This window comes from Anopheles merus, unplaced genomic scaffold, assembly GCF_017562075.2.
Source record: "Anopheles merus strain MAF unplaced genomic scaffold, AmerM5.1 LNR4000009, whole genome shotgun sequence".
NCBI classification, from domain to species: Eukaryota; Metazoa; Arthropoda; class Insecta; order Diptera; family Culicidae; genus Anopheles; species Anopheles merus.
Window position 1 is genome coordinate 151,206 of NW_024427589.1, and position 12,048 is coordinate 163,253.

The following is a 12,048-nucleotide window of genomic DNA, read 5'->3' on the forward strand; positions in this document are numbered from 1 at the left end:
TTTTATTTATTTTTTTTTTTTTTTGATAAATTCCTTGAAACATGACCTACTTCACTATTTACGGATTTACTCGATTGAAATTTCATTGTAACAGTTTGTTTGGTCCCATGTGTTAAAACCGGCTCCGGAGCTGTTGGTGCATTTTTCTAGAGCCGGTCGGAGCGGGCAAAAATTGTCTAAGCCGAATCGGCTCTCACTCTCGGAGCCGTTTTGCCCAGCACTAATTCACAGTTCCATTCCGTCATTTAGTTTGCACCTTAGGGCAGTCGTCTGTGTCTTCTTGTTCTTTTAAATCAGTCGTAGAACAGTCGACTCGGACAAACTTGACCGTTTAACCAGTTCCCGAGTTGACACTAATGGATGAAGCAGATAGTTATGCACAATCAGATTTCGCTTCTCCTCGTGCATGTCGAATATCTTGAAGCAGGAATAAAAATACTGCATGAAAATTTGACATCTAATTTGTTCTGTTGGCAGTGTTGTAGAAATACCTCGCTGATATGGGAGTGTTTCGAATCCTCTAGAACAGGGGTCTCCGAACTTTTCAGCTCGCGGGTCGCATTGCTTCAAAAATAACTATATTGAGGGCCATTTGACGCTACCTTTAACTGATGAGTGAACGTTTAAATCTCTCTTTTAAAACAAAATATTAACGATACTTGTACAGCTTCGTGTTGCTAAAGCTTGATTTTTGTCTAAGAAAAGTAAAAAAAAAAAAAATTAATTTGAGAAAGTATAAATAACTGTCATTTCTATTCGAGCCTTGTGAAGTATGAACCGGGCAAATTCAGAATGAATTTTGAATTTTAAATTTTTGACAGAATTTATAAGACAATATATACTTCAACGTCTAATTCATGGAAAACCATCACAAGTTTCTGCATGAGTAACAAAAAATATATATGTTTAAAATGAATTCAAAAAAATTAACGACAAAAATCATGGGAATGTTTTGTGCGGGGTAAAATCCCCGGTATCAAAATCCATGCGATTTCATACTCATTGCCAGCGCCTACACTCCAAAACAGCCAATGTCATACAAAATCATGAAAAAGTCTGCGCCCTTTTGTTCGGGGATCCTCGTGAAGTTTATCGAGCCGAACCGAATAGTTGTGTTCAGAGTGACCAGAAATACCGATTTATCTGTATTCCTACCGATTTTTCATATGCCTACAGATTCACAGATAAGCCTCCTAAAACTACCGATTTTTCATTTAACCTACCGAAAATCACAGATTTTCTCATAATACTGACCGAAAAGTCATTAAACCATTTCCCAAATAATTTAAATAATTAAACTCCATATGGAAATCTCTAGCAACCTCAACCAGAAGTTCAACAGAGACAACTAAGGCCCGTGTCTGTATTTCATGAGGTGCGATGAAATCGGACGCGCTGGTAATACATACAGTCAACTCTCTCTTATTTGAGAGGCGATGGGACTGTCGAATAAGAGGGGTTTTCAAATTACAGAGGTTGAATGTGAATGAAAGGTCCATACAAATTAGAAAGAAACAGAACATTTAGTATGCAGCCTTAACTGTTGCTATAGGAAACTGCGAACAGAATCGCCAATTTGAGCATACATCTTTCAATAACCATGGCAACACCATACACATATAAGAGGGATACACATTTGAGGTTTTCCAAATTAGAGGGACAAAAATGTACTGGAAATCAAGGGACTATGAAAAATGTTCAAATAAGAGAGGTTTCTCAAATTGGAGAGGTGTCAAATAAGAGAGGTTTCACTGTATTTTATATGGGATTTGACAGACAATGTAACAATGCACTCTAGCAGCAATCACGACACCGAACAGGAAAAATGCATGGGATTTGACTTGTTCGATTTGTTGGTTATCAAATTGGACATGTCAAATCCCATATATTTTTCATGTTCGATGCCGTGTTCGATTGCTGCTAGAGCGCTGCCTATGACGTGCGATTTTGTCATACGATGGAATCAATTAAGAAGTCTTTTATACAGGATTTTTATAAACAATCTCTAATTTATGTTGTACTATCATTAAACTTACTAATTTATCCAAATAATCGAAATAGCTGCTGACAACATATTTTCAGATCGACACTTCAGAAAGGCCTCATGTGACTGCTATGAACCAAATCTAAACTATCTCCTTTAAATAGATAAAGGATGTATTTTCTCGTGCTGTTGAACCTTCAGCAGATTAGCTTCCATCTACATCCCCCCCCCCCTCCCCCGCTCAACACTTCAAAGCTCCAAACATCATCAACGTATCATCAACGTTTTCAAGCATCATACCCCAGTCTTGGCTTTGGCTAAGACAGATTCGCCAAGGGGTCCCGCGGTCTTGAGATAAAGTGTAAAACCCTGTAATGGTACAAATATAATCGAATGCAATCGGCTCTGCATTCGGGCGTGGGCAGGCCCGTGGACGCCGTCTGTACGCAGACATTGGGCTCTATCTGGGCGCCCATTAAAAGAATTGCTTACCCAAGTAGCATTGTCACGTTGCATACGCTATTTCTTTGTATTGTGTTACATTTTGGGTTTATATAGTTAATACTTCGAATATGAATTCAAATGAGAAATCACACATGATGTAGAAAGAAATAAAAAAACAGAGTATAGATTGCACTACTTGACTAATTTGGACTGCATGACATGAACTGCTCGAACTAGACCAGGGGTCTCCAAACTACGGCCCGCGGGCCGCATGCGGCCCTTAAGAGTCTATAATGCGGCCCGCGGTGATGTTGCAAAGGATAATGTAAATATCATATTAGTTTGACAATGTTCATCAAATTTTTAATTTTTACTAAACCAAGACAAAAATCAAGTTATCATAAAAGAAAAATGCAGAATTTTAAAATATTCATTAAGTATTTTCATATGAAAACGAGATTTAAACGATCTCATTACCAAAAGTAGGCGATTAACGTATCCATTCTCAATTTGTTTCATTCTTTCCATTCTCCCTACAAAGACTCTTACTCTCATTTATCCATCCCACACATGCTTACGCTCTTTATTACCTCTTCACTCGTACACACATATTTACATACTCACACAATTCACACCGCCGAAAACCAATAAGGGATACACACGTACCCGTCTTGCCTGCCTTCTCTCCTCGTTCTTCCTTTCATCCGCGTTGTGTTCGTCGACGCGTTAAAGATTAGTTCCGCCTCCCTCCTTTCGCTGTTCCTACGTGCTGCGCTAGCAAACTGGATGTTCATCCCTATCTTCCTACTCGCATCCCATCTACCAGGCACTAGCACGTTGAATGATCGTTCTTGCTTTTTTCCTCGCATCTCCTGTTGTTTCGGCTCTCCTGGGGATAGAGAGAAATTTTAACTATTTTGCCAACAGCTGTTCAATTTAACGCGAACACAATACTTACCAACCGATTGAATATTGCTTATATCGTGGTCCGTGCTTACTGCCGTTCGTGCGTGTGTTACGATCTCTATATAAAACGAAATTGATTTGATACCACCAATTGTTAATACCAATAAGTTTGATTAAGATTGGTGTAACCCTTTATTAAAAGCTGTAGTTACCAATTAGTTTTTCCGTATTGGTTTTACGATAGGAAAAAACGGACACAAATCGACGCGTCCTACCACTTGCAAACGTGATTTACCATTACCACATTTTTATGTGAACGAGAAGCAGCGCCTTCCTCGTGTTGCTATACAATGATACAAAGAGCGGACGAGAGGAGAGCGCTAGCGTGAACGATTGATGTAGCAAGCGGAATTGGAATTGGAAGTCCCAGAAAAGCGAGACGCGAGAGTTTCTCTCTAACGATGGAAAGAGAAGAGCCATATGAAACATGAGGATGGTTGGTGTGACACAGCCAAGTTGCGAGCAAAACCAGACCAACACCCAGAAGAGCGAGGCAGAGCGAATTTTTTTCTGAATGTTAGAATGAGAAAAATGATAAATACACATAAACATCGCGCGATAATGTCGGTTGGGATTGGGATCGCCCACTAAATTCACGGTTAAATTATGCACGACCGGAACTGCACGATAGATGAATAACAGAAGACGAGTTCAAGGTAGAACGAGTGGGTACACCATACCCGAAGTACGCAAGAAGCTAAATCGGTGAACGGAAGTATTGCACCAGTGCGAATGAGAAGTACATACAGGTAGTCCCCGAGATATACGGTACGATACGCAGATTCGGAGATACGCGGTTTTCTAAATTTGACAGTTCTTTGAGCAAATTGTACTGATTTGACCAAAGTGTATGAAGACCAGGTGGTCTCGTCCCATACAAATTGACAACTAATTTCGGAATAAAAAATAGCTCCTTTTGACAGAATGGGTGAAATGAATTTCCATAGGAACGGTTCGCTTTGTTCTTAGCAAAACATACGTAGTACACATTGGTGTCCTCATCGACGACATTATTTAGATCCAAAAATGGATTTTAATTAGTTCAGATTTGGTTTAGCTTACAATAAGAAATATTTTAAGTGCTTTTTAAAGTATTTAAGTGCAAATAACGAAGATTCTAAGATTATTTGTGCATTAGGCAAGTCGTCGGAAAGCTTGTTTGGGGAAATGTTTTCACCCATGCTGTCAAAAAGTGACGTTCAACTTTTACTATAAAAAACAGGCTATGAGACCACCAGATCTTCATACACTTTGAATTTGACACACCAATTGTCAAAAGACAATGATTTCCGTTTTAATCGAATGTTTAAAACTAATTCAAAAGGTTAACTGACGAAAACTGTTAAATTTAGTCAGAATCATATCAAATAATTAAATTAGTGGCTAAAACTATCCCCTGCTTGCAAAATTACACGGAAATTAGATACATTTAGACAGAAAATCACGAGATTCGACTCACGCGGAAATTCGTGTTTCTCGGGGACCGTCTGTATATTGCGTACCGTATGTGAGAAACGGAAAATGCTGTCCACACACATTGATGTAATGTTGCTGGTCGGTGGTAGAGGTTGGGAACAATATACAAAACATTCTGTTAATTGAAATGCACTTGGTACGATTGTGAACAGTGAACGCTGAAGTTTGTGATAATTTGCCTTTAGAAAATTTCCAGGTTTTTCCCGGATAAATATAATTCTCGGCTAATTACTGATTTTTCCGGTTGAGTGGCCACTTTGTTAAACACATGTAGGATGACTGGGTCAATTGAGCTACTTTGATCTAAACGTACTGAAATTTAGAGCTACTTTTAGTGGTAAGAGACGTTTTCGCTCTATGTCTATTTGAACAGTAACCTTCAAACTTGGGTTTAGACCAAGGATAATGTATTTAGAAGGTTGATTTTTATCGCTTTTGCTGGGCGACATTGTGGGGGACATCTGTCACTCTCTGCATACAAATTTCATTACCCCGCACCAGTCCTCCCCGATTTTTATACCGGAGCCGCTGGAAGAGAAATGTCAAGTCGAGAAATGTCATTTTACTCTGAACAACTTCACCTTGTCATTTATAACACCTTGGTTTAGACATAAAAAATCCTCTCGTAAGTGTAATAATACATTTTGTGTCAAGAATATGGTTCATGATTATTTGAAGTATGTTTTATGATATCTCATGCTATTCCCTAATCAATAAGCTCAGAAATGATGTCTACTGTTATGTTTTGGTAGTTTTTCATACATCATATCAAAGTATTCTATTTGACAGATACAGAGTTTTATAGTTCAATAAACAATCGTCAAGATGCTTAAAACAATGTGTGTCAGCCTATAGTTCGGCAGGTTTCATTATTAAGAGAACCAGTGCACTAACACAATGAAAGTGTGGTTTAGAATTCTTTGTTGTAGAATTTATGAATTTTGTTAAATCACGAAAAACAGGTATACACAGCAAATTTTCTCATCCTACTTCAGTAAAGTTTTTTACTGAAACGGTTCAGTAATAGAATATTTTACTGATTTTCAGCATGAATGTCATGTTTTTACTGACTTTCAGCAAAATAATTTACTGAATTCATTTCAGTAATACGCATTTTACTGAAAATCAGTAAAATAAGTGTCAAATTAGTCGTTTCACTGGATATCAGTAAAACAAATTACTGAAAATGCAGCAATTCTTTCTGTCAAATCGACCTGTCAGTCAGAACATCAAAACAAAACAATGCGGTACCCACTAGCTCGTGATGTGCAAAAAGTTAATTTTTTAGGCGCTTACAGGCACCCTGGTGAAATTTCAGGTGATATTTCGGCTTACGGGATTAATTTAAAATAATTGGCAGCCGTGTTGGTGTGTAAAACGTTTGCTACAACCCACTGTACTTGCTGAAATTTCGTAGTGTCTGTGAGCGCTTACTGAACCAGCTACACTTCGGCGGCGGCAAAATACAGTATAAAAGTGTATAAAACAACACAAAACATGTATGAACATGAATTGAGGAACTGGCAATCTCTAAGCATAAATAAAAACTCAATTTAAAAGAAATATTTCGTCATTTTTTAATCGCAACCAACTACTGAAAAATCAGTAATATAAGAATGGCTTTACTGCGGTTTCAGTAAACGAGCTGTCATTTTGGTGAGCACCGGACATTCCTGAATGATTCAGTAAACATTCTTTTTACTGAAAGGATTACTGAAACTTCAGTTAAAAAAATTTCAGTAAAATTTTACTGAAGTTCAGTAAAAAAAGTTTTCTGTGTATATTCACTTAAAGGTTGCCGAAAATAGGTACTAGTGATGGGTAAATACGATTTTTTACCGGTGTCGGATCGATCCGACTCCGGTACCCCTCGGAGTCGGACTTGGAGTTACTCTGTTTTACCGACGGGGGGGGGGGGGGGGGGGGGGTGCGCACGAGCAAACCTCCGATCGCTCCGGATCACTCCGGATTACTCCGGATCACTCCGGTTCACTCCGGATCACTCCGGTTCACTCCGGATTACTCCGGATCACTCCGGATCACTCCGGATCACTCCGGATCACTCCGGATCACTCCGGATCAGTCCGTATCACACCGGATCAGTCTAGAGGACATGTGTTGCCGTGTAACTTTTCTTTGTCTCTTTTGCCTTGTCTTTGCCTTTAAATCTTGATGAGTGAAGTATGCATACCTTTCGGGTACGTTCGGGGTATAAGCTCTGTCCCTCTCATGTTAATCGTGAAGATAGAATCGTATGTCATGGACTGTGCATTCTGGCGTGGGCAGGCCCGTGGACGCCGTCTGTTCGCAGACATTCAGACTCATTCGGACTGATTCGAACTGATCCGAAGTGATCCAGAGTGACCCAAACTCATTCGGACCGATCCAAACTGATCCAAACTGATCCGGACTCATTTCAACTGATCCGGATTAATCCAGATTGATCCGGATTGATCTGGAGTGATCCGGACTGGTCCGGAGTAATCCGGACTGATCCGGACTGATCCGGAGTGACCCGGAGTGATCCGGATTGATCCGGAGTGATTTGGAATGATCCGGACTGGTCCGGAGTGATCCGGAATAGTCCGGACTGATCCGGAGCAATCCGGACTGATCCGGACTGATCCGGAGTGATCCGGACTGATCCGGAGTGATCTGGACTGATCCGGACTGATCCGGACTGATCCGGAGTTGAATCCGGTTGTGATCCGGAGTCGGAGTCATATTTTGCGCACCGGAGTCGGAGTTGATCCATGACTCCGCTCCGGATTACCCATCACTAATAGGTACACGGTAAATATTGATTTTTGACAGATCATTGCTGTGGGCGCTTGCCGAAATTGGAAACAATAACACACTTTTGATTAAAACTCTTAAAAAACTTAAAAAACATAATTGTCTACCACTTGTAAGTACTTCCACCTGCACTTTGTACAAACTGCACTGTCCACGTGATTAAAATACACCTGTTCTCACTTTCCTTTGAATCGTTATCCGATTGCTATGGATCGCAATCCATGAGAATGGATCGCAATCAACTACGTCTGAATCGTTTGCAGCTACGTTTGGATCGCTCTCAGCTCCCTTTGGATTTTGCGGTAGCTCGCGCAAATTTCATTGCAGCACAACCGTTAATTCAGTGACCGCTTGGCGTACCTCACGATTCACCTCATAACAGATGATTTGAAAAGCCACAATTTTATATTGTTCTATGTTTCTATGTACCTGTGTCGCTCTAGGGGGTACAAAGGCAGGCCTTGACCGACAACGGTTGTTGCAATGAGTGTGTCGTTGAATTCCTTTCAGTTCAGAATCTATTACAGACCTCACACGAAGCGTAAACTCAAAAAGTGTATGCTCGATTTGTACGGGAGAGCGTAAACTTCCTGTCAAAGATTATAGTATGGCTGAAATCCAGTTTATGCCAAAGTTTCGTGTGACGTTCGTTTTCACTTTAATACAAGGCTGAACAAAAATAAACATGATGTTCAACGTGTTAGGAAGCGTTTAAGTCTTTCAAATATCATTGCTGATTCCTTGAGCGTTATTGCAATAAAGACAAGAATTCTAAGGCAATAAACACAAACCGAACTTTCGCAGTCGCATGTCATAAAGCCAAAGACATGACGTGATATAAAGGCTTTCAAGACTTTAATCAATTCCACGTAGCCGGAAAGGCAGTCCTTACTACGAGGGGGCGGTCCATTCCGGACTTGAACCCATTACGGACGTGTTATTGAATCGTTCGAGTTGAAAATTCATTCCAAAATGACATAACATAACATAAAAAGCGATAACATAGATAAAATTGTTCCTGAATACATAAACAATTAGCAATAACATAATTCACATTGTTCCTGAATAAACTCGGATCAAAATTCACTGCACGTATGAAGGTTGAATACTGCACACACCAAGACTACGGAAACTTACCTGGTTTTGGATCCTGCACCACAAATTTTACCGGTTTGGTTTGTTGAGCCATTATCTGTCGGCTCAGGATTTGTTCAACACAGAACTTTTAATGTCCACAATATGATATTGGCAAAAACAATATTCGTAGAATTTGATATCTTGATATATAAAAAGAATAGTTTAACAATTTTCCTCTTCGAAATATACGCAACAAGAACGATGAATGGCACACGTCAAAATGGCGATTCGAGACAGTATCGATGTAAACTAGGCGGCACACATTAGTCAGTCGGCTCGAGTATGAAATCGACAAAATATTATCATTTCATTTACGGTAACAACAGAAGATGATTGTAGCAATGTTTAGAGAAAATTTCAACTGAGATTTGTAAAAGTATTAGCGCACCAGAGCCTTTCAAATTTTTGTATTTCAATACAACGATGCCACAAGCTCCAGCTTAGGCGAGTTATATGTTTCTATATATGATCTCGCCTTCGGAACCATGGGAGATGGTATGTCTCAAGTTAATTGACCATAAATAGAACAACTTAATTTCACTATTAAAGGATTTTTGATTTTCAAAATAAAAAAAAGTAACGCACTTTCTAGTCAAAACCATCAAACGAGCACGAATTCCAAATATTATACATATTAATGTAAAATAAAACTCACCGTCACAATAAGGTAAAAGTTAGGCTCAGCCCTCTACGTTACGCTAGCGTTACGCATAACGCCTGTTTATCGCATACCCAAGCAACATTTTTAAACGCTGTGGATGAGCAAATTGATACCCGCTGCGCAAATTCGAGCAGTTTCCAGCGCAGAAAATGCACCAAAATCTGCGCTGGCCAGCGCAGATTTTGGCTCGTCTGACGCGCTGGACTTCAGCGATTCCAGCGCTGGCTCGCGCAGTTCGGGCAGTTCGGGCGGCAAGTTCGGGCGGCGGCGGAGCAAAAAAAAAAAACGGTCAAAAATTTTAAAAAAAAATGGCGCCCATTTTTTCGTCCGCTTCCTCTCCCTCCCTAACCCTGCCTTGCCTTACTTGCGCTTCAGCCCGTGCCTTCCGCCGCCAGCTGATTGGGTGTTGTGGTGTATGCGTTGATACTTATATGTGCATTGCGGTTATGTATTGTTATTGGTGGGTGTTAGCATTTATTAATTTGTGTGTGACCTTGAGACGCTGTGGGAGAAGCTGGATTGGGATTTAAAGTGTTATCGGTGTATTGATGGTTTATTTTATTTCGTGCCGCTGCTGATGAGACCATTCGATGCCCCTGCCAATTGAGGGTGAAGAAGCCTATTTAAAACAAGCGTAGGAGAACGTCTAACACTAATCTAATATTTTTTTAATTTGAACATGTTTGATGCTTCAACGACCTTCTAAGCATCATGTAGCACGATGTATAGTGGCAATAAATTTTATTTTTTTAATGTGCCGAAATCTGTCTCCAGTTTTTGGGTCTCGACACACACACACACGTACACAGCGCGGGGAAAGTGACCGTTCACTCTATCATGTCGCGATTCCCCACCCCGGCCGGCGCTAGGGATGAGGATGCGCTACATGATAGCTGAACCAGCCTTTCTTCCGATAAGGTAGCCGTACTCGCTCGTGCGGGAGGGGGGGGGGGGGGATTTGTGGCGGGTGCGTGCTCGCGTGCGCGGCTTCGGGGGTGCGTGCTCGCGAGCGCGCTTTCGTGGGTGCGTGCTCGCGTTCGCGCGTACGTGCATGTGTGCGTGCGTGTGTGTGTGCGTGCTGGCGTGCACGCGTTCATGGATGTGTGTGTGTGTGTGTGTGTGTGTGTGTGTGTGTGTGTGTGTGTGTGTGTGTGTGTGTGTGTGTGTGCGTGTGTGTGTTTGTGTGTGTGTGTGTGTGTGTGTGTGTGTGTGTGTGTGTGTGTGTGTGTGTGTGTGTGTGTGTGTGTGTGTGTGTGTGTGTGTGTGTGTGTGTGTGTGTGTCTGTGTGAGTTTTCGCGCGCGTGTTTGTGTGCGTTTGGAAACCCCAAAACTATTTGATTCTGATGCGTACATTTCCATCCGCTAAGGCTACAAAGTCCATGCATTTTCGATCTCGCTATCTGAGATACAACACAACCATTGGCACCACCATCTTTGCGATCGGCTATGCTGTTGGGGGTATTAAAAAGACACACGATCTAAGTAAACGTGCGTGTGATATGTTGCACATTTATTTCTAATTCAGCTAGCGGACGCAAGTGGAAACAACATTTTGAATTGAATCCATACAAACGAGGATTCTGGATTTGTTTTTTACGGTGCGCGTATGGTGCTGCACCTGTCCGTCCAGAATCTGGTGGCTTGTTGGCTTAGAGTCGGTATCATGACGCCGATTGACCGGCATTGCCTTGGAATGGGTTCAGATCGGTTGTTCATGTTTTGGTCAAGTGCATTCCGTGCATTTGTCGCGCCACAGTGGTAGACCCGGCAGCACCAAAGTCAAAACAAAAACCTTCCCCGAGAGTGGACTGCTATGCTAAGTTCTTCTTCTTATTATTATTATAATTATTATTATTATTGGTGTAATGGCCTACGCGATCATGCCGGCCTTTTCAGGACTTGAGTACCGCGTAGCCGGATAGTCACCCCTTGCTACGGCGGACGGTTCATACGCGGTTAGAACCCACGACGGGCATGCAGATGTGCGGAATGATGGCGGTGTCGCGGGCCCGCTCCTATCCAGCGTGCAACTTGCATACTGCCACACTGTCTCCTGCTCGATGCATACGCTGCAGGCAGGGGGAAGGATGCACCTCCACGATAAAAAAACACGGTCATGAACCAGCGGCGGATCTAAAGGTAGACGGACTAGGCGGTCGCCGAATATCGCTAGTCTGTAGTATGCCGTATGTCTACAAGTGGACAGATTATTAGCGACAAGGGCCGCCGGAAAGATGGTCGTTGGGGCCCCGTCGCTGGAGAACCTTCTGCACTCCCCCTCCCCCCCGCCGGCAATTTAAGTATAATGTTAAATCTCATAACAGCTGTATGCCAGTACCCCCTCCTCCCGGTCATCAGCTACCATTTACAGGGGCCTCAAATCGTCTTTCCGCCTAGGGCGCCCCCGATTCCCCCTACTCCGCCACTGTCATGAACACCTTCCTTCGATCGATCATAACATTCCGGAAGAAAACACATTTGGCGACAGTTTTGGCACACACACGCACGTACACACCCATGCGCTGACGGCTCAGCATATCTGTGTAATCTAAACCATACGAAAGCAAAAGCTTAGTGTAACAAA

At 41.8% G+C, this 12,048-nt stretch overlaps 1 long non-coding RNA gene and 1 pseudogene across 2 annotated transcripts; both read right to left on the minus strand.

The window, feature by feature from the left end:
* The window catches only part of LOC121600867, a 58,592-nt pseudogene extending 49,140 nt beyond the window's left edge, over nucleotides 1–9,452 (minus strand).
* LOC121600869 lies at nucleotides 3,291–4,211 on the minus strand. 2 transcript variants are annotated; one of them, XR_006005890.1, is made up of 4 exons: nucleotides 3,937–4,211; nucleotides 3,547–3,789; nucleotides 3,387–3,452; nucleotides 3,291–3,317 (listed from the first exon to the last, which is right to left on the minus strand). It is a non-coding gene; the product is annotated as an uncharacterized LOC121600869 (long non-coding RNA). The 2 variants fall into 2 exon arrangements; XR_006005889.1 differs by having other exon boundaries at nucleotides 3,547–4,197.
* Nucleotides 9,453–12,048: the final 2,596 nt, after the last annotated feature.